The sequence below is a fragment of the Mobula hypostoma genome, chromosome 1, assembly GCF_963921235.1.
Source record: "Mobula hypostoma chromosome 1, sMobHyp1.1, whole genome shotgun sequence".
NCBI classification, from domain to species: domain Eukaryota; kingdom Metazoa; phylum Chordata; class Chondrichthyes; order Myliobatiformes; family Myliobatidae; genus Mobula; species Mobula hypostoma.
Window position 1 is genome coordinate 134,010,818 of NC_086097.1, and position 23,427 is coordinate 134,034,244.

Genomic DNA, 23,427 nt, shown 5'->3' on the forward strand with positions numbered 1-23,427 from the left:
ACCCATTTATACCTACATCCACCAGTCAGGAGACTTCTTTGACACCCATTGTAGAGCCACGTATTCCACACTATGCGATTATGTTTACTATAGTATCCAGCCACACTAGTAGGGGCGAGGTAAAAGCGAGGGGAATAGGTTTATGTGTTCATGCTCATTTCAGGGCAGTCTGTAGCTTGGGGCCGGCGGAGGTCATATCTTTGTTGACCGCTGAGATAATGTTCCCTAACGTTTAATTGTACATTTGCTAATTGCTAATAAAGGATCAAATAAGGAATTCGACTCTTTGAAGCAATGACTGGAGCTGTGGGCATGTCATGCAAGTATAACAACTCCGTCTGGGGTTGCAGGCTAGCAGTAATTGTTTTGTTTTGATTTTGGATCAATTTTTGCCATTACGCCCATCAACTGACTCCCCTCGCATTCTCCTGCAGATTTTCCATACTCTTTTCGAAAGCTATAATTGAATCTGAATTGACACATCTACAAGGCGAGAGGTCCAGAGCATAACTACAGTGTAAAATTACTTTGTATAATTTCTCAATAAATTTTATTTTTTCAAAGTCTTCATCTGCTCTAGATTACACTTATTGTTCATTTTATTCCCAACATAATCATAGTAATGCATTCTTTGCTATAACCATATAGCACACAACTCTTCATAAAACATCATTTCATCTAACTTCCCATGAGGACCCAAATTTAATATATTTTTACACTAAAAATTATTGTGCTTGCAATCCCCATTTACAAACTCAGACCTTCACAGTGCAGACAAAGGCCATTTGGTCTATTACACACATTCTGGTTATTGAAGAGGCTCCAGAGGCAGTTCACAAGAATGATCTATGGAATGAAAAGCTTTATGTATGAGGAGTGTTTGATATCTCTGGGTCTGTATGTGATGAAGCTCAGAACAATGTGGCGATGATGCCATTGAAACCTACCACATACTGTAAGGCTTGGATAGAACGGACATGAAGAGAATGTTTCCATTCGTAGGAGACTCTAGGATCATGGGGCACAACCTCAGAATAAAAGAATACCTCTATAAAACTGAGATGAGGAAGAATTTCTTCAGCCAGAGAGTGGTAATCTGTGGAATTCGTTGCCACTGAGGGCTCTGGAGACCAAGTTATTGGCTGTACTTAAGGCAGAGCTTGAGAGGTTCTAGATTGATAAGGGAATTAAAGATTTTGGGAAGAAGACTGGAAAATGGCAATGAAAAAAAATCAGCCATGATTGAATAATAGAGCAGACTTAATAGGCCGAATGGCCTAATTCTGCTCCAATATCTTATGGTCTTATGGAAGAAGGCGCGTGAAGATATGGGATTAATTTTCCACAGACACTGTAATACTTGTGATAGAGGAAGTGGAGTAAAGGTTCTCCAGATTGCCTCCAAGGATGGTGGGTTTGTCATATGAGAAGAGTGTAAGCACATTGCACCCATATTCTCTAAAGTTTAAAAAAATGTAAGGTAATCTTGTTGAAATATATAAAACCTCTTTGGGACCTTGATCTTACAGATCTGGGAATGCTGTTTCCCTGTCTAGGGTATCTAAAACCAGAGCCACAGTATCAAAATGAGAGATTGCCCATTCAGGACTGAAACAAGACTCATAGGGTAGTGAAGTTTTGGAATTCTCTTGCCAAAGCAAGCTGTGGAGGCTAAATTGCTGAATACATTCAACACAGTGGTCAACAGATTTTTTGGTATTAAGGGAATCAAGGGATGCAGGAGCTGGGTGATTGGTATTGCTTATTATTGTTGCATGTACTGAGTTGTAGATCATTTTGTCATAAAAGTGCATTCAGGTAGTACAAAGAAAAACAATAACAGAATGCAGGATGAAGTCTTACATTTTCAGCGACAGAACGATTTAGGCAAATCATAAGGTACAAGCCCATTACGAGGTAGATAGAAGCAGGTGTGGACCATTTGAGAGGTTCTGGCTGATAAAATCTTAGCCCGACTTCCCAGCCTGACTTCAAAACCTCTTCTTTATCCACTAAAAATCACTCTTTCTCCACCTTGATTATGTTCAATGGCTCTATCCCCACATCTCTGGGAAAGAGAATTTCAAAGATACAGGACTCTGAGAAAATAAATCCCTTTCATCTCCATTTTCAACGGATGCTTCCGCATTCTGAACTGTGAGCTTTTCAATAAAATTTCACCTGTTTCTTCCAAATCCCGGTGAGATGGGGCCCAATCTGACCATCCATTCCTTCATCCTAAGAACCTATCACGTAAACGTTCCCTGAACCACTTCCAATGGAAGTACATATCTCCCTAAATAAGGAGACTAAACCCAAACTTAGTGCTCCAGGTGTAGTTTTACAATTGAATATAAAACACTACAACACAGGAACAGGTCCCTTGGCCCATGATGTCTGTGCCAAACATGATGTCAAATTAAACTAATCCCAAGCAACAGTCAATCAACTAGTGAAAACGAATTCTCAGCAGCTCAGATGGAAACCCTGCATCAAAAATCCTGATGCAGGGCTTCAATCTGATGCATCAACAATTCCTTTTCTCTCACAGATGCTGTTTGACACACTGAGTTCCTCCAACAGATTGTTGTCATTTCAGATTTCAATACCTGCAGACTCTTGTATCTCCATTAAACTAATCACATCTGCCTGCACATGGTCTATATCCCACAAATCCCAGCACCCCAGAAAATGCCTCTTAAATGTTGCAATGCTATCTGCTTCCACCATTTCTGGCAACACGTGTCAGACACCTACCACTCTCTGTGGAAAAATAAAACTTGCCTAAGAAATCTCTTTTAAACTTCCTCTCTTGCACTTTAAACCTATGTCCACTAGTATTTGACATTTCTACCCTGTGTGAAGGACTGACTGGTGGTGTAGTGGCATCAGCATTGGATTTCAAGGCACCCAGCCAGGTCCCAACTTGGGCAGCAGCAGTATATGCGCGGAAGAAAAGTCTGGCAATCTACTTTAATATTTTGCCATGAAAACCCTATGGACCCTATGGTCCATGAGGTCACAAAGAGTCAGACTCAACTTAACAACTGAACAACAACAAATCCTGTGTGAAAGACTCTATCTATTCTATCTATGCCTCTCATAATTAAGTACACTTCTATCAGTTCAAAGTACATTTACATTCCCTTTACTGTATTTGCATGCTAATGTGTGTTTCATCTACCAGGATGCACACTCTTCGACCTCTCTGTACCATGACATTCTATAGTTTCCAGGTACTTAAACATTATTCTGCTGCTCAATGCTTTGTATCAAACTGGACGACCTAGGATTTCCAGTCTAGGCTTCTGTGTAAATCGAGAAAGATAATGAACAGGAGAGGTTTCCATATTTCACTGCAATATTGAAAGAGGCCATTTCAGGCACTGAGTGTATGCCAGGTCACAGAACAGTTCCATTCCTATTCATTTACCCCAGAAACCCATTCTCTCCAATTCCTCCTGAGAGACAACCGCAGGTCCAGGGCAGGAATTGCAAAGGTCTAGCTTGCAGATGGAGAGAGGTTACAGCTGCCAACAGCAGGTTGAAGCAAATAGGCAATATGCAAAAGGACCAGAGCTGAAAGAGTGACAATGAAATAGAGGGATGAAGGGCTGAGGGAACTCGGAAAGGTGGGCCCCTGGAGAGACCTGAACACAAGGATGAGGATTTTAAGTTGGACAAGGAGGTAGTCCAGGGCAGCAAGCACAAGGTGATGGGTAAATGATCATCAGTTTGAGTTAGGACATAGGCTGTGAAGTTTCCTCATGAATCAACAGCCACTTCAGACCATTAATTCTATGCCAGCTCTCAAGCATTCCCATCGGTCGTATCCCCCCTCTCTTTCCCTGTAACCTATTCTCACCCACATCAACTGCATCCTAATTCCTCTGCACTATGGGTAAATTACAGCAATGAGTTAAGCTACCAACTGCCATTTATTTTCATTGTGGGAAGAAACCACAGCACTGGGGGGAACCCACACGGTCACAGGGAGAACGTACAAACTCCGCAAAGGCAGCATCCAAGGTCAGGACTGAACCCAGGTCACGGAAGTTGTGAGTCAGCAGCACTACCTGCAGCGTTTATAGTTAATTTATGCTATTTTTGTGAATGCTGTTTAATTGGGGCTATGTGCCTGTGATGCTGCTGCAGGTTAAGTTTTTCATTGAATCTGTGCATATTTGTACTTGTGTATATGACAATTAACTTGACTTTGTCTTTGACAAACTTTTAAAACTGTGCTACAGGTGCACTGCAGTTCATGGAAGGGAGGTTGATGGAGCACTGGAATAATCAAGTCTAATATAACAACAATATAAAGATTTCAGCTATCCATGGACCCTGATGGGAGCTGAGAAGGGACAGTGATGTAGAAGGGTTGGAATGAGGCACTCTCAGTGATGGAGGGAAGCATGGGGTCAGGAGTTCAGCCCCAGTCATCATGAGTCTAGTTCAGCCTCACAGTAACCAGCAAGATGGATGGGGTCAGTGCAGCTCTACCATACATAAACAGCAATCTTCCCTCCCAACTTTAAACCAGTGGCTGCTCCCATTATTCCTCTCACTCTCTTTACAGTCATCCACCCATGCATCAAATTCCCAGCAATGTGTCATTACTCTGAGCTAAATCACTATTTTAAGCTGCATTGACCTTTGTGTTAGCAGTGTTCCAATGAAGTTTGATTATATATGTATAAGTTGCTCATTTGGGCAAAACAAAGGTTAATTTAACCTGAAACTTAGCACTTAAAATCTCATGTCAAGTTCTCTCTCGTGCTCTACAAAAACGAAATTTCCTAAGTGGTAGCTAAACATGCCATTATTAAGTAAACATAAATAATTAAAATATGCTCATCAATTGCTTCTGGAACTTGGCTATGTGTTCATTGTAAAACTAGAAATTATCCATTTTACAACTATGGGGAATAGATTCCACTGTTAATGTCCCAAAGCACCAAAAGGAGCAAGATCAGAGGAAATAGAGCTTTGAGTAACGTAAAGTTCAATTGATCTTTATTTTAAGATAAACTTTATAAAGGTTTTAATATCTCAGCTGTTGGGGATTAGCTTACTGAATAAATGGTTCTGTACACAACCTCCCCAAGTGTAAAGTTAAAGTATCCAAAGCACTTTAAACACAAAGGTAAGTTAACTTGAAGAGCTCAAGAAGAAAACCATCAAAAGAATGCTTATGGTACCTTTAACTTGCTCCACCATTCAATTAAATAATGGCTAGATTTTCTAAGTTCACTAACTAACAGCAGAGTGAGCACTTGGCTACTGTGGAAAGCTTAGACAGGCTGTTTGTTTTAAGTTTAGAATAGTGGGAGGGAGATTGATTGAAACAAATAAGATCCTCCGAGGTCATTATAGGGTGGATGTGGAGAGGATACTTCTTTTGTGGGTGAATCTCGAACTAGGAGTCATAAGGAGAAAACCCCATTTAAAACAGAACCAGAGTGCAGTGAATCTTTGGAACTCTCTTCCTCAAAGGGCAGTAAACGTATTGGTTGAATTAGATTTAAGGTACAGGTAGGGAGAACTTCGACATGGGGGTGAAAGTTTGTTGCGGGTAGATTGAATCGAGGAGTTGAGATTTTTAAACAGCAGAATAGACACAAAGGTTAATGTAGCCTACTTCTTCTCCTAATTCATACATTTATGTCAGCTTCTTTGTCTATTTTTCTTTCCAATCTCCACATTTTTAATGCAAAAAAATTCATCCTCTTCAGTTTTAAAATCATTCACTCCCAGTCAAATTGCCCCCCTTCCCAAAACTAAATAACTACCTCTTGATCTTCTGTGTGGTCCCTAATTCTTGCGTTGCCATCCTAAGGAAACCAGCCAGTCAGTGTCTATCCTGCCAATCCTTTCTGAATCCTATATTTCTAATTGAGGCCAAAATTCAATCCTTCCTGTCAGGACAAACTCCACATTTCAGAAACAGTCCTGTGAATCTACACTACACCATGGATGCTGACTGATATGCTGATATCCTCCAGCATCTTGTGTGTTGCTTCATAAAACTAGTAGCTGGAGAGTGTTATGACAAAGGTGGAGTTATTAGACCATCCTCTAGGCAAGTGTATTCTCCCCTAGATACAGAGGCTTATCTGCACCATATTTCTAGGTGTAGTCTCACCATGCCACTATACAGTAAAGGGAATATTCCCTCACTTTCTTAGCCCATCCTTGTTACTTGGTATCCCTGAGGGAACCAACACAGCAAGCATTTCTATCCTCCAACTATAACCAGTACTCCAGCACTTAAAAGCAAAGTCCGTTTTTCTGTTCCTTGTCCCCCAGTGAATAAACTCACATTTTTCCACATTACACATCTCAGAATCTCCTTAGGGTTGCCTAATTTATAAAAGTACTGTATGTCTGAAGTTTAGTAACGTCATCTATGCCATGACATTCTCCAGCTACCAATTTTTTGAAAGATGCTGCAGGAAACCAGCACATAGAGGGAAACGGACAGCAGAGGGGAGATTGCCAGTATAAAGAGGTGAAGGGGTGGGGTTGGAGCAAGAGCTCACAGGTGATGCAGATACAGGTGAGGAGGCTTGATAGGTAGTTGGAGGAGGGGAGAGTGGAAATAGGTATTTCCCTCTGTCTTTTATTCCAGATGAAGGGTCTCAACCCAAACCATTGACTGTCTGTTTCCCTCCATAAATGCTGCCTGACCCGCTGGAAGCTTGTGTGTTGCTCCGGATTCTAGCATCTACAGTCTCTTGTATCATCAGTTTTATGAGGACTTTATTTTCTTGGAATGCTGATTATTTAATGTTTTCCTGAGCTTGTTCTGCTTGAAGAAGATGTCCTGTTAAAAACGGGCCTACTAGGAAGAGCAAGTAAAAAGAAACATGTGCAATTCTACAGAATGTCTTACTTTCAGTTCCAGGCATCACAAAATATGAGAAATGTAACAACCAATTTGTAAAATCTCAACAAAAAACAACATTCAACAATTATAAAGAATAAAGAATTATATATAAAAATTAAAGTTAGAGGTTAAAGCATGGATAGCGTAATAAAATGTGCTTAAATACTGTACATAAATATCGTCATGTATTTTCAAGGTAAATAGCATTATAAAAAGTGTTTACAGAGCAGTGTCAGTGATAGAGGGGAGTGCGGGGGTAACTAGAATGGTTGAGTAGATCTACTGCCTGGGGGAAGAAATTTTTTAAAATAAGTTTTTGTTTTAATAGTCCTATAGCACTTTCATAAGACTGTAAGATATAGGAGCAGAATTCAGTCATTTGCCCCATCGAGACTACTCCGCCATTTCATCATGACTGATCCATCTTCCCTCTCAACCCCGATCTCCTGCCTTCTCCCCATATCCCTTCATGCCTTGACTAATTAAGAATCTATCAAACTCTGCCTTGAATATAATCAATGACTTGGCCTCCACAGCCACCTGTGGCAACAAATTCTACAGATTCACCACTCCCTTTCCAGAAGGAAGCTTTCAGAAAAGGCAGTTTGCATGCAGGGTAATGACCACAATGACTTTCCTGCTCACTTCTTTGACCGGAACACATACAAATCCTACAGTAATGGTAGACTATAGCTAATAACCTTCACAAACTGCTGAGTATTTCCTGCAGTTTCTGTGTTTATCTCAGAATTCCAGCATCTGTTCTTTTTATTTTGGCGTTTCACTGTGTGTTTTTGAATGTCTGTTTGTATCTATGTCGAAGAGCATTTGTGCATTTTTGAATTTCACTCTGCGTTTGGGGTGGCGTGTATAAAGGAGTGAACGGGCAGGTTGAGTGCGTGCACCCCGGTGTGGAGATTTGGGGTGTGTACACACCGGGGGACTGCAGGCTTTCCAAACCGCAACATGTTTTCACCCAATCCTTTCCCATGTTGGTTTACCAATGTACTTCAAGATTTGCTCCTGATTTGAGTCACTCATTATGTCTCTTCAATCGACACTCCCTAACCTTCACAAATAGACACCGTGCTGAACCATTCAAGGGACTGGTGGAAGGAGAGAGGGAGAAGCCAAGTAATAAATGGTGGCACCATGCATTTTCTCAGTTCAATGCAGAGTTTCGATCTGAAACATTATCAGTTCCTTTTCTCCCACAGATGCTGCTCGACTCCTGAGTTGCTCAAGTAGACTGTTGCTCCAGATTCCAGTGCCTGCTCTCCCTTCATCCCTTTTCTAATGAGGGGTTTCAAACTTGAAATGTCAGTTCTGTTTCCCTCTCAAGGATCAAGGATCAACTTTATTCACCTTAAACATTTACATGCATTAGGAATTAGCTGTGGCGTGTTGGTCAGTGTGTGACATGCAACAAAACTATTCAACAATTATAAAGAATAAAGAATTATATAAAAATAAAGTAAGAGGTTAAAGTACAGATATGGAATAAACTGTGTATAAATACTTCAATAACAGCATGGACTTACAATGTAAACAGCAATATAAAAAGTGTTTTAAAGATTACAGTACGCTGACTGTGGTAATAGGTGGGGAGGTGGGAGGAATATCTAAAACGATTGGTCAGATTAACTGCCTGGGGGAAGGAACTTTTAAGATGGCGTGAAGCTTTTGTTTTAATAGCCCTACAGTGTGTTCCACAAGAGAGCTTTTGGAAAAAGCAGTTTTCTGGATGGGTAGTGTGGGATGAATAGGTTTTTCCTGCCCGCTACTTGATCCTGGACACATGTAAGTCCTGCAGTGATGATAGACTGCGGCCAAAACCTTTTATGCTGACCTGACAGTTTACTACAGTTTCCATATATTGTGAGAGGGTGCTGCACCAAGCAAACAGCAATGGCTAATCAACACACACACACACACACACACAAAATGCCGGAGGAACTCAGCAGGCCAGGCAGCATCTATGCAGGACAGTACAGTCGGACGTTTCGGGCCGAGACCTTTCATCAGGAATGGCTAATGTAAGGACATTCTCTATCATGGCAGTGTAAAATATCACAGGCATGTTTAAGCTAGGGAATTTGCCTTATAGATGCAGCTGAGGGATAGATATTCACCTTGCCAACAAGGAGGATTCCTGCTCCTGAAATGGCAGCAGAAGACCTTTTACACCCAGCTGGGTAGTTCAACCTGTCTTCTGACAGACTGAACAGTACATCAGACAGTGTAGCACTCTCTTAGCACTTCAGTCATCAGCTTGGATGTTTGTGCTTCCATCTGTGTCTTCACTGACACCTAAAATGTAAAGCTGAATAAATTGTTGGCAGATTAATTCAGAGTCAATGAAACATAGATGTGTCTGATATTCTCCGACATCTGGAGTACATTGGGTGAAAAATCTGAATGGTGTGAATTTAGTTGTGTGCATGTTCTGTTAAATAATTAACTTACATGTAAATGTTCACCAATTACACTGCAATCCACTCCAGAATACATGTCAACAGTCCGCAGTGAGATTACTTAATGCTGCCAACACCGGTAAGTGAGTCAGGATATAATTCAGTGTGGCGCTGAAGTTTCTGAACAATAAGCACTGTGAATTTGCTAGATTCTTAATGCCTGGTGCATGGGCTGACTTTCACCTTTCAAACAAAGGGGGAAAAGACTAACAGGCTTCAGTAACAAAACTGTTATTACGAGCTCGACATGCACAAACTGGACACCAACTTTCCTCGCAGTATGTCAGTAACTATGCTTCCTAAGTTACTGTACTGATGTGAAATGCGTTGGGATGTCCTGTGGTTATATAAATATAAATGGTCTCCATTATGTCTTGACCCTGAAATTTGATTGTATCCCCTGATACTCATCTAATCATTTTTGTGTAAGACATACGAGTTAAACATGGTTGAACTTTACATTTCTCAGTTCAGCTTATATACAATGCTCCAGTAGTTTTAGATTCTGTACAATGCACAATGTATGTTCTCTCAGTACATTAAATTAGCAATTGCCAGATAAATTTAATCAATGGTATCCACCCTGCAGTGACAATCACTCTGCATTAGTGCAAAGGTGCTGCTTGGGTCATTTTGCCATTTTCTCAGATCACTTCCTTACAATTGCTTCCATCACCTTAAACACTCACTCCCTCTTAACACTGCTGTAGTGTCTCTCATTTGCAGAGTGCACTCCCCGCTCAATAGAGTTTCAAAAGGGCCTCCCTGAGCTGCGACTTTCACCATCTATTCCACAGGAACATCATTGTCCCTGCAAGTCTGGCCACCTCCCAAATGGTGAATATATTTTCTGTCCTTCATCATCACCAGCTCTAAATCCTGAAACTCCCTCCAAAGCAACACCGTGGGAATACCTTCACCATGTGGGAGCTCCCTCACCAGAGGACTGCAGCAGTTTCCTACTCTGTTTCTTATGTTCTCATGGAAGACGACTCACTGAAGCATTCAAGAGCAACTAAGGGGGGGAGAAAGTATTGCCTTGTTACTGATGTCCCTTTCCTAAGAATGACTGAAAAAGACAGGAAAAAAGCTAAAACAGGTTAGAGCAGCGGTTCCCAATCTGGGGTCCACGGATCCTTGCTTAATGGTATTAGTCCATGGTATAAAAAAGGTTGGGAACTCCTGGCTTAGAGGTTAAATTGTGTGGTGGCATTTCTTTCTACAGAATGCAATTGAAAAGTAAACTCTCAATGGAATGCAATATAGTAATATCAGAGAGAGATGTTTCAATCAGATTCCCTCACACTTTTCTTAAAAACCTGTAGATACAAACCTAGCCTATGGAACATGTCCTCATTAGACAACCCACACTTTATAAGGCCATAAGATATAGGATGTCAGTACCTCCAGTTCAACCCTGTCTTTTTGTGTGTTTCGCCCTAGCTGTCAGTCTGTGGTTTTGTATTGCCATGTGCTCCTGTCCCCACTCCTGGTCTACTCCGGACCCCGTATTACTGAGTACTCCGTCTCTCACCTGTTTCTTATTATTACCTGTACTGCTGTCACCTGTGTCTCATTGTGCTCCACCTATCATCTGCCTCTCTGTTTATAGCTCAGTGTATTTCAGTCCTGTGTCTTCACCTGTTTGTTACCAGATTGTGCTAGTGAATTTTCCTGAGCCTTTCCAGTATTTGTATCTGTACTCTGGCCATCTGAATATCAACCCTGCCTGTTTCCCGATTCTGGTTTTTGGATTTCTCTGGATGTTTTGATCTCTGCCTGAACTTTGACACTGACTTTGTTTGCACCCCAGGATTTGTTACTCAATTACTATCACTGTGTGCACAGTACCAGGTCTGCGATTGGATCCCTGCTCCAGCGTCCTGACATATGAACAGAATTAGGCCATTGACCCCATCAAGCTTGCTCCACCATTCCATCAGTACTGATTTTTTCAACCTCATTCTCACACCTTCTCCCTATGATCCTTAATCCATTTATTAATCGAGAACCCATCAATCTCTGACTTAAGTACATCCAATGACTTGGCCTCCACGGCCCTCTGTGGTAATCAAATCCACAGATTCACCACCCTGCAGATAAGAAATATACACAAAACAAGTAAAATATTCTGCTGCTTGGACAGAAGGAAGGGAACTCACATCACGGAAGGAGGCCATTCAGCCTGTTATGCTTGCACTAGCTCCTCGACTGTACTGTCCAATTAGACCCCTTATTTCCTCCATGATTCAGCTCACCCCAACACACAGTTCTCCAAATGCTTCCTCTCCACATATTTGCTCAGTTACGCTGAATGGATGGTTTTATGACAAATGTTCTTTCACTCCCTTTCAGGCAGTGTATCCCCAATAGGTTACCTTGTCAAAAAGGAAATTCTGCTCGGCTCCTTTCTGACTGTCTTGCCTTCTGTCTCTGCCTAATGGTTTCAGAACCAATCTGCCAACGGAAATGATCCAACAAAGGTCTGCATATTGAACTCCTCTTCAGTGACACCGGAGGACACATTAGTTGGGGTAACTTAAAGATAATATGGAAAAATATCCCTTGAATCAATGTCCATGGTCAGCTTAGTGGAGAGCTGGGATAGTGATCGGGATCCATTCCATCTCCAGGAAAGGCCAAGTCAAACAATCCGTGGAACTAGCTTGGAATTAGAAAGAAGAGCACTTAAGAGTTCTTGAGTCACAGAGAAATACAGCAAGGAAAAGGCTATTCAGCCCAACTCGTCTATGCTAGTCGCATTATCCTGCATTTGGCCCATATCACTCTAAATCCCTCCTATCCGTGTACAAATCCAAAACTCTTTTATATGTTGTTATTGTACCAGCCTCAACCACTTCCTCTGGCAGCTTGTGCCAAATATGCACCACGTTCTGCATGAAGAAGTTGCCCCTCAATTCTCTTTTAAATTTTTCACCTCTCACCTTAAACCTATGTCCTGTAGTTTTTAGTTCCCCTAACCAGGAAAACGACCATACGCATTCACCCGATCTAAGCATTTTGTGGTTTTATACACATCTACAGGTCACCCCTTAATCTCCTACATTCCATGGAATAAAGTTCAAGCATGCTCAGCCTAGTGTCCTAGGATAGTCTCCTAAATCTTCGTTGAACATTTTCTCGCTGAATGTTGTCTTTCCTAATAACAGGGGGGCCAAAACCTATATTCCCAGTGTCTTGTACAACTGCAACATAATGTCCCAACTCCTAAACTCAATGCTCTGATCAATGAAGGCAGTATACTATATGCCTTCTTCACCAGGAGAAGGAGGAAGCTTCAGTGGCTGCTGAAGATTGGGATGAGCGCAACAAATCACAGTGCAAAAGCACAAATTTCCAAGCACAAAGCAAAGGAACTGAAAGAAATATGAAGGAATCCACACATTATGGTACAAGGAAGATCAGATGGAAGCATGTTTAATGCAGGAACACCAGCTTAGATGCATGATAGTTACATAAACTAATTGTGTTACTGTCTCATAATCCCACAGGCAGCATATATTGGTCTCAATCAAGGTACAATCCTTGTACTAGTAACATGACACATATTGTGTTCTTCTGATTAAACACATTTAATATATATGTATATACATTAATAGGCATTCCTATAAAATTTGTCCCAGCGTCTACCACCATAGGAAGAAAAGAAGTTCTTCCCACCCACTTATCCCTGAAGTATTATTTCAAGGAGCAGACAAGTTCACGTTGGAGTTGTGGACAGTAATTTTTCCTCTGTCAACACCTTCAAAGCAAATTATACCATTGACGGCTCCTTAAAATTTTTTGGGAGCTTGCTGTGTGCAAATTGTCCACTGCACTTCCTACATTGCAGCATTACAAAGCATTCTGGAGTATTTCATGAGTACTTCATGGGCCATCTGAGGTTAAAAAATACTAAACTGTAACATTTGCTTACTACACACACACACACACACACACACACACACATACACTCCCTTCCCGAAGATGTTCAGGAATTGGCCTCAGGAAAATGACCAATTAGGCACTTATGTTAACATTTCAAAGATGTACTGTGTGCAAGAGGGGCATCAAAGCACAAGAGATGGACAATTGGGAAGACGTCATACGAGGGGTGATTGATAAGTTTGTGGCCTAAGGTAGGAGGAGTCAATTTTAGAAAACCTGGCACATTTATTTTTCCTACATTTACACACTTAGTCCAGCGATTGTGGAGCATACGGATCTCTTCTTTGTAGAAGTCGGCATCTTGGACCTCCAGAATTGGTCCACAGCAGGGGTGATTGATAAGTTCGTGGCCCAAGGTAGAACAAGATGAGTTATACCGCTCTTGTTACATGCACATGCAGTTCAACTCTTTGAGTGAAAATGCGGAAAGTTTGAAGTTAATAACTCATCTCCTTCTACCTTAGGCCACGAACTTATCAATCACCCCTGCTGTGGACCAATTCTGGAGGTCCAAGATGCCGACTTCTACAAAGAAGGAATCCTTATGCTCCACAATCGGAGAACCTGGAGGTTCAAGACGCTCTCGTTACAGTGTAGGTCCATTCCCCAGCCAGTGTCATCCATCCACCCATGTGATAGGTAACAAAAACCCACACAAAAATTCCAAGAGAGAATGAAACACTGCTGCCAAATGCAACCAAGTTGTACTTCCAACACCATAAGTAGTCACAGGGGACCACAGACGCCAAAAATCTGGAGCAACACACAAAAGAACTGGAAGAACTCAGTGGGTCAGGCAGCATCTACAGAGGGAAATGGACAGTCATTGTTTTGGGTTGAGAACTGCATCTGGGCTCATTAACAGTCTATTTTCCTCCATAGAAGCTGACTGACCTGCAGAAGTCCACCAGCTCCTTTGTAAGTTGTGAAGGGATTTTTTTCCTGGTTACTCTGAAAGATCCCACTGTTTGCACTGAAAGAATCCATGAATGATATTGTAACAATGCCACATCAGTCCAGAGTTCTATTTACATTTTCTCTAACACATAAAGTTATGCTCCAGTTCTTTTCCTCTTTGCACAGTACACCATTCTGAAATAATTAAATTGAGATCTCCTTTCCGACATATTCCTGTTTAAAAACAAAGTGGAGGGTATAAGATTTTTGCAGCTGAGGATGAGGCTTTAAAAAAACGCACTGTACACCTGCATGTGGTGAGTGACAACTTTTTAGTTCTATTCAAGGCAAACAGCTGCTGGCGCAATTGCCTAGCAACTGAAACTTGATGGATAACCCTAAAGATGGATAACTACCATAAATCACCTCATTCAGACTCTCAGGGAAAAAAAGATTAAAAACAATGGTTTTCTCTGCATTCGCTTCTCTCAGTAATGTGTGTTGATAAATTTGGCTTTCTTTGAGATGCGCAGTAGTGGTCAATAAAATTAGAGCCCGCTGTTCAAACCGTCCCTCTTGGTGGCAGTGCCTGGCTCAATTAGAGCATGCTGCCTCAACGATGGGGTGAGGGGAACACCTAATTAAGAAAGAGCAGATTGACCAAAAAATTGTCTCAGTTGTCTTAATTACAACACATATAAGATTGCTTAACCTACATCTCTGGACTGTGTGCACAATAATAGTCAAGGACCTTGAATCTAGATTCTGAAATCCAAAAACAATGCTGCCCTGACAGGAGTTAAGTTACACAAACTAATAAAAAACAAATTCCCCCTCCTCTTGTTCGGGGATAACATATAAAAGAACAACATTGGCCAGCTAACTGGCAATGAACTACACTGAAAATTTATCCATCCATTAAACTCCATGCATCCTCATTTGCAATTTGTTCCCCCTCTGACAGTGCTTCAAGTTACAGCCTTGTACGATCCAAGTCTAAATAATATTCATCATGATAAATGACGCCATAACTCTGATATCCACAATCAATCTTTGCTTTAAAGATACATCCATCTTCAATAATGTTGATCGGGATTCTGTGAAATGGGAAACGTGACTGTGTTCTTGACCTCCTAACAGTGGGGGAAGGAAGCAGTGACTGATGCCTGCCAGCCCACATCTGGTTGAAAAAAATAAATTAACCTTATGAAGACAAATGTAGAGAGAGGCAGCAGCTTCTGAAAGGGGCTCCTCAATTACAGGTCCAATAGTGGGACACAGATCTCTCTAAACAGAGGCAAGAGTGGCAGTCACATCAGTTACATTAAAAACAGGTAATGCTCATTGACATTTTTTTTACATAATTATTATGGGATAGAGTATAGAAATCCCAGTGAATTCTATAACACTGACAGCAATTAATGACTACTATCTTTGTAATTTGCACCATCATATTAATTAAGTTTGAATCAAGCCAGTTTTTTCAGTGATCATAAAATTGGGATAGCACTGAGTCTTAATTTTTTTTTTACCTTTTTGTAGCAAAATAAAATATAGTGTATTGTACTTAATATTTCAGTAATATTTGAGTAATATTGTAAATATATTATTTGATTAAGCATTCTTTGTTTACACAATTCATTATGTACAAAGTATGTGAATGGCATGCATCATTACACCACCACATCATATGTGAGCGCCTCACTAAAGTAAAATGAAGTAGACACATTTTCATGGGATTTCTTATTTTTCTTTCAGTTAGTTTCTGGAGTGACAAGCAACTCTTAAATTGAGGAAGTTTTAAAAAGATCCCAAGATGACTACCTACCTGTTGAACCGCAGAACATATTTCTTCAGAAGGGGGAGAGAGATGTTCGAGTTTTTTTTAAAGCGCAGCATGTTTATTTCTTCGGAAGGGGAAAGAGATGTTTGAGTTTTTAAAAAAGGCAGGAAGTGGACAAAGTTCACAGGTTCATGCATGGTGAGTACTGGGTTATAATAATAAAGAAAGAAAGAAAGAAAGGAAGGGAGAAATGGTTGGCTACATTGAAAAGATGGACACATTTGCACAACAGATAATTAAATGATGTACAATAATGTGCAAAAGTCTTACACACACACACACACACATATATATTTAGGTAGCTTGCCTAAGACTTTTGCACAGTGCTGTATTTATCAACGTGGAGTGGAGAGCGAGTTTGTAAATCTCGTTGGAGCAAAGTATGTTGGGATTGGCAAGGGTGGAGTGCTGCGGGATGGGTATGGGACGGGTGGCAGAGAAGGAGCGTCAGGGGTAGGGCTGGTGCAGGTGTAGATACACCCAGCCCTAAGACACCAGGCAAAATCATTTGATTATAAACAATTGTTTATTGATCATTACATAATGTCTCTCTGGTGTTTCCTGCTGGCTCCCCTCTCCCTTCTCCTTTTCCCAACCATGATTCCCCTCTCTCTGCCTCATTCCCACTCTCAGTCCGCAAAAGAAACCCATATCAGAATCTGTTTTATCATCACTCATGTGTCATGAAATTTGATTTTTTACGGCAGAACAGTGCAATACATAAAATTACTAGAGTACTGTGCAAAAGTATTAGCATCCCAGCTAATTATATGTGACTAAGATTTTTACACAGTACTGTTTACTGAACAAATTGAGCAGTATTTTGAAGCAAATGATACAGCCAATGAAAAGAGAGTGGCAGTGTTACTGAGTGCAATTGGTGGAAAACCATACAGTTAGCTTAGAAGTTTAGTTCTCCAACCAAACCAGCCAAAATTAGCTTTGCTAATATCATGAAAGTAATGCAGGAACATTCAGAACCAAACCAGTTGCAGAACGCTTTTGGTTTCATATACAGAATCAAAAGGAAGGGGAGTCCATTCCAGCTTACATAGCTGAATTGTCTGAGCGTTGTCAGTTCAGTGATGGGCTTAATGATATACAGAAAGATCGCTTAGTTTATAGAACCTTACCTGAAAGCATTCTAAAAGAGCTTCTAATTGAAACACCTCACATTTCAAAGAGCAGTTGAAATTGCTGTTTCAAAGGAAACAGCAGCCAGATACAAAAATTGACTTGAAGTCAGGAATGAAAGTGAGTGTGAACAAATGGAAAGCAGCCTGGCTGAACAAATTATGTTATCATTGTGGCAGGAGCCAACATACACCGGACCAATGCAAGGTTAAAGGCAAAACTTGCAGAAAATGCAACAAAGAAGGACACATACAAAGACATGTAGAGCAGACGAAAATAGATGGACTGCACAGGGAAGCGAAAAAGACAAAAAGTTGCAATTTCAAAAAGAGCACTAATCCCCATGTTGTTACTTTAAAAAAATCTGATAATGATGAAAGTAACAAAGAACTGAGTAGCCTTGAGATTTACAATGTGAAACCTAACAATAGACAAACAATATGGCATACACCGGAAGTGATCAGCAAATTCATTAAAATGCTTTAGACACTGGCTCGGCTGCTTCAGTCATTCCACAAAGTGAGTTTGAACAGCAATTCAAAGATAATGAACTGAAAGTTGCAGATATCCAACTAAGAACTTATACTGGAGAAAAGATAACTCCTGTGGAAATGGCATTCGTAATAGTGAAGTACAACAACCAACAAGCCATGTTGGATTTGCACGTGTTAAAAACAGGAGGGCCAGCATTGTGGGGCTGTAATTGGCTGAGACAATGACAACTTGATTAGAGATCCATCCACCATTTGCGTGCCACACCCCCTGCAATAGAGTCAACTGAAAGTGAAATAAGAAAGGTACCGGATGACGCCACAGCAGTGTTCAAGAATGGCATTGGAAAATTCAAACATATCAAGGGTAAAATAGTGTTAAATGAAAATACCACAGCCAACTTGTACAAAGCCCATCTAGTTCCTTACACCATCTATGATAAAGTAGAGAGAGAGCTGGATCACATGGAGGCTGATGGAATTCTTTCCAAGGTTGAGTGGAGCCCATGGGCAATAGAAGTGGTCCCGATAGCCAAGAATGTTGGGTCTGTCAGGACTTGTGGTGATTTTAAGGTCCTCATCAGCCCAGTACTGAAAGTAGATCAATACTCTCTGCACAGGGTAGAGGATATCTTTGCAAATCTTTCTGGAGAAAAACACTTCTACAAAGTGGACCTACAGAAGGGATGGAAGAAGATTCCAAAGTGTTTCTCACCATAAACACTTTACAAAGGGTTTTATTGCTATAATGGGCTTACTTTTGGAGTAGCATCTACACCTGGACTCTGGCAGAATGCAATGGCCCAGGTGCTGTTCTGGTGCCCAAAGCTCAGTGTTACCTGGATGCCATAATTGTTATCAGTGAGGATGACAAGAAACATCTCCAAAATCTCAAGACAGTGCTAAGAAGATTAAAAGATTATGGACTCAAAGCATAAAGCGACAAATGTGAATTCTTTAAACCAAGCTTCACTTACTGAGGTCACACAATTGATGCAAAAGATTTACATAAGTGTGCTGAGAAAATTCAAGCAATGGCGGATGCTGCAAAGTATGTGTCACAGTTACAATCCTTTTTTGTAATTGTCAATTACTATAACAGGTTCCTGTCAAACCTGGTAATTATGCTCCACCACTTGAGTTCCTTACTACAGTTTGGGAAGAAATGGCAACGGACAAAGCAGTGTGAGGTGGCTTTCCAAATGGCAAAGGAAATGGTGATGTCAGACACTACTCACACATAATGATCGACATTGTGCAGTGAAGCTTGTCTGTGATGCATTGCCTTATGGCATAGGTGTAGTCTTGTCACATGTTATGAGTGATGGAACTGAACACCCCCTAGACTTGGCATCACATTCCCTTACTGTTGCAGAGAAAAATTACACACAGTTTGACAGAGGGGCTTTGAGTCTGGTTTGGGGTATAAATACTGTTCAACCAGTATTTGTACAGGAGTGTGTTTACCCTCATTACTGATTATCAACCACTAGTGTCCATTTTCAATCCACAGAAGAGTGTTCCACTAACTTCACAAATGCAGAGATGAGCTATATTTCATTAGGAGTTTGAGGAGATTTGGTATGTCACCAAAAACACTCATGTTTCTACAGATGTACTGAGGACAGCATTCTAATTGGCTACATCATTGTCTGATACAGGTGTGTGGGGGTGGGGTCTACTGCACAGCAGCAAAATAAGCTGCAGAGAGTTGTAAACTTAGTCAGCTCCATCATGGACACTAGGCTCTGTAGTATCTAGGACATCTTCAAGGAGTGATACCTCAAACAAGCAAAGTCCATCATTAAGGACCTTCATCACCCAGGTTAAGCCTTGTTATCATTGTTACGATCAGAAAGGAGGTACAGAAGCCTGATGGCAGACACTCAATTGATTCAGGAACAGCTTCTTCCGCTCTGCCATCCGATTTCTGAATGGACATTGAACCCATGAACACTTTTATAATTTCTATTTTTGCACTACTTATTCAATTTAACTATTTAATATTTGCATATACTTTCTGTAATTTACAGATATTTTTCTATATTGTGTACTGCATTGTACTGCTACAGCTTAGACAAAAAAAAATTCACAACATATGCTGGTGATATTAGACTTGATTCCGTTAGGCTCTGTTTCTTTGAGGACACCATTACAAGATCAATTTCAACAGGACAACTGATCATAGAAATGCTGATGAATCATCCAGTTTAACCTTAGAAAAGGAAACACTTGAAAAACTGACTAAAGAGTACACTGCTCTGATGTATTCTCCCCACACTGTCACAAGTCTACATGCATCTCAAAATGGCTGGAACGTACAGCAGAAATTCCAGTTCCCTCATTTCTACCAATGCCGGGATGAACTTGTCCTTGATGGGGGTTGCCTTGTGTGGGGATTGAGAGTTGCTTGTACCATCCAAGCTGAGAGCTAAAGTGTTGGTGGAGCTAATGCCAGACATCTAAGCATGGTCAAAATAAAAGCATTGAACTCAAAGCTTTGTCCGGTGCCCTGGGATAGACCAGCAGATCGAGCAGCTTGCCATGCTCTGTTCAGGATGCCAACACGTCCAGAACCACTTCCTCAAATCCTGAAGTCAACTCCTACAACCACCACGGCGGAGATCCCAGAACCTGAATTTGTTTCACAGCCACAAGTCTCACACACCAAGCAGAGCGACTCTCCCCCCACCATCAGTAAGGACATTATCCGACTAGAGTAAGAAATCTGCCACAGTGAATTTAAAATTTACAATGTTGTGGATGTCTACATAGCAGTTGTATTATATAGTATACAGTTTTATATATATATATCTCTATTTATCTATATATATATATATATATATATATTTATCTATATATATATACACACACTGTATGTTGTGTATTTAATATTTCAGTAATATTTGAGTAATATTGTAAATATATTGCTTGATTAAGCATTCTTTGTTGTTTACAGAATTCATTATGGGTTATATGTTAGTGGCATGCATCATTACACAATGACGTCCACATCATATGTGAGAACCTCACTAAAGTAAAACAAAGTAGACACATTTTCCCAGGCTCGATGATTTTCTTTCAATTAATTTCTGGAGTTACAAAACACAACATGTAGCACACAAGAAAATCAAACAGATGTTGGAAGAAGAAAACAAAAAAAAATTGCTGGAGAAGTTTGGTAGTACAGGCAGCATCTGTGCAGAGAGGAACAGATTTAACTCTTCCACTGCTTGGCTGGTTTAGGAGACACTGTAAAATAATCATTCAACATAGGAGGAACCTTTGCAGCCTGTCCTGACTCTGCACAGATCTCTCACATTAGAATCACTCCTCCTCTGTTTGCTACACCTTTGTTTGTATATTTTCCATCAGTTATCCAATTCTCTTTCAAAAATACCTACCTGCTTCTACGTTCCTCTCAAGATTTTGTAACTTACCAACTAGGTAAATTGCTTTAACTGCATTCATACTGGCATGGGAGAATCTCTTAATACATTTTAATTACGTTAGTAAACAAATTGGCCTGGAATAGAAAACCTAAGCGATAAAACTCCATCGTGTTTCCTAAGGTCACACAGAGCTGTACAGCACAGAAAACATATCGTTTGGCCCAACTCATCCATGCTAACCAAGTTCTCCAACTGTGCTATAGTTATGTTTGCACCATATCTTCTAAGTCTTTCCTGTCCATCTACCTGTTCAGATATCACTTAAATGTCATTATTGTACTTGCCTCTAGTACCTCTTCCTCTGAAGGTCTGTTCCATATTCAGACCACACTTAATGTGAAAAACTTGACCCATAGGTCCCTTAAAAATTCCCCCCCCCTCACTTTAAGCCTCCAACTCCCTACCCTACAGCAAAGACAATGGCTATTCATCCTATCTATGCCTCACTGATTTTAAACATCTTTTACGTCAGCCCTTAGTCTCCTAAAAAAAAACTTCGCATACCCTGTATCGCTTACCTTCCAGTACTGGTAATAACCTTGTAGATCTTTCCTTTTTTGCCCCCTTTTAAGCTGCATGGCTAGGCTGGACAGGCTAGGATATTCCTTGAAGTGTAGGAGTCTGAGATGTGATGTTATGGAAGTTCAAAGAATCATGAGGGCATACACAGGGTGAACACACTAGCCCTTATGCTACGTTTGAGAAATCAAGAACTAGAGGGTGTAGTTTTAAGGTGAGAGGGGAAAGATTAGGAACTTGAGGGTTGTACCTATATTGAGATTGAGGTGGGTACATAGGTATAAAAACAATTTTTAAAATACAGTTGGACTGGTACGTGGATTGGAAAAGTTTACAAGGCTATGAGACAAACACCAGCAAATGGGATCAGATTAGATGTGACAGCTCGGTCTGCATGGACCAGTTGGGCCAAAGGGTCTGTATCCGTGCTGTATAATTCTATGACTCCATGGCATTTTTTTTAAAGTATACTTAGACCATAAGACCATAAGACATAGGAGCAGAATTAGGCCATCTGACCCATTGAGTCTGCTCCGCCATTCAATCATGGCTGATCCTCAACCTCAACCCCAGTTCCCATCCTTGTCCCCGTAAGCTTTGATGCCACCTCCAATCAAGAACCTATCAATCTCTGCCTTAAATACACCTGGCCTCCACAGCTGCATGTGGCAACAAATTTCACAAATTCACCACCCTTTGGCTGAAGGAATTTCTCCACATCTCTGTTTTGAAAGGGTGCCCCTCTGTCCTGAGGCTGTGCCCTCTTGTCCAAGACTTTCCCACCATGGGAAACACCCTTTCCACATCTACTCTGTCTAGTCCTTTCAACATTCAAAAGGTTTCAATGAGATCCCCCTCATCCTTCTGAATTCCAGCGAGTACAGACCAGAGCCATCAAATGTTCCTCGTATGATAACCCTTTCATTCCTGGTTTTATGAATTAAAAATTTATTTTATTCATAAAAAATAAACGAAATGCAGTAAAATCAGTACACATTATGCTGACATTCATTGTGCCATCAAATCATTACATACCTTTACAAAACATTAGTCTATCGGCATGTGTTTAAACAATTCACCATGGAATGTTTGATAAGCTGTTACCCAGAACCCAGCCCCCTCAGTGTCCTGTGCTGGGATAATGCTAGACTGGGGCCCTACCCCACAGAGCCCTTGCAATTGCAGCACCAAGCCTGTGCGTGTCCCTCAGCATGTACATGTCTATTTAAAATGTGTGAGCTGGTATCGTTCACTTGAGAACACCTGCTTACACTGAAAGGCAAGAAGTTTCAGGCAGACTCAGACTTTCACTGAGTGGATGACCGTCCGGCAGCCACTGATGTTTCAGTCAGGGCGTCATCTGTGGTATGTGGGCATCCCCCATTTGTTCTTGAACTGAGTGGCTCATTTCAGAGTTCAGTTTAGAGTCGACCTTATTGGTGGGTCTGGAGTCAGCTACTGGTGGGTAAAAATGGTAGATTTTATCTGCTCAAAAATATTAGTGAACCAGAAAGAGCTATTTACTTTATTTTATTTAACGATAGAGTGTGGGGCAGGCCCTTCCAGCCCTTTGAGCTGCGCCGTCCAGCAACCCCACAACCCCAGTTAACCCTGACCTAATATCAGGACAATTTACAATGACTCCGTATGTCCTTGGACCCCAGGAGGAAACCTGAACACCAGGGGAAAACCCACGCATTCCACGGGGAGGACATACAGAGACTCCTTACAGAATGGCACCAGGATTGAACTCTGAACTCCAAAACGCCCTGAGCTGTCG

The 23,427-nt window shown here is 40.9% G+C and overlaps 1 protein-coding gene and 1 long non-coding RNA gene across 2 annotated transcripts in view; one reads left to right on the forward strand and one right to left on the reverse strand.

Annotated features, from left to right (window-relative positions):
- tshz1 (teashirt zinc finger homeobox 1) overlaps positions 1 to 23,427 on the reverse strand; it is a 250,400-nt gene that overhangs the window by 178,940 nt on the left and 48,033 nt on the right. The gene's annotated exons all lie outside the window — the stretch shown is intronic.
- LOC134350593 (uncharacterized) overlaps positions 1 to 23,427 on the forward strand; it is a 30,604-nt gene that overhangs the window by 6,165 nt on the left and 1,012 nt on the right. The window contains exon 2 of the long non-coding RNA XR_010018942.1: positions 15,967 to 16,189. This is a non-coding gene — a long non-coding RNA (uncharacterized LOC134350593). The remainder of the gene's footprint in view (positions 1 to 15,966; positions 16,190 to 23,427) is intronic.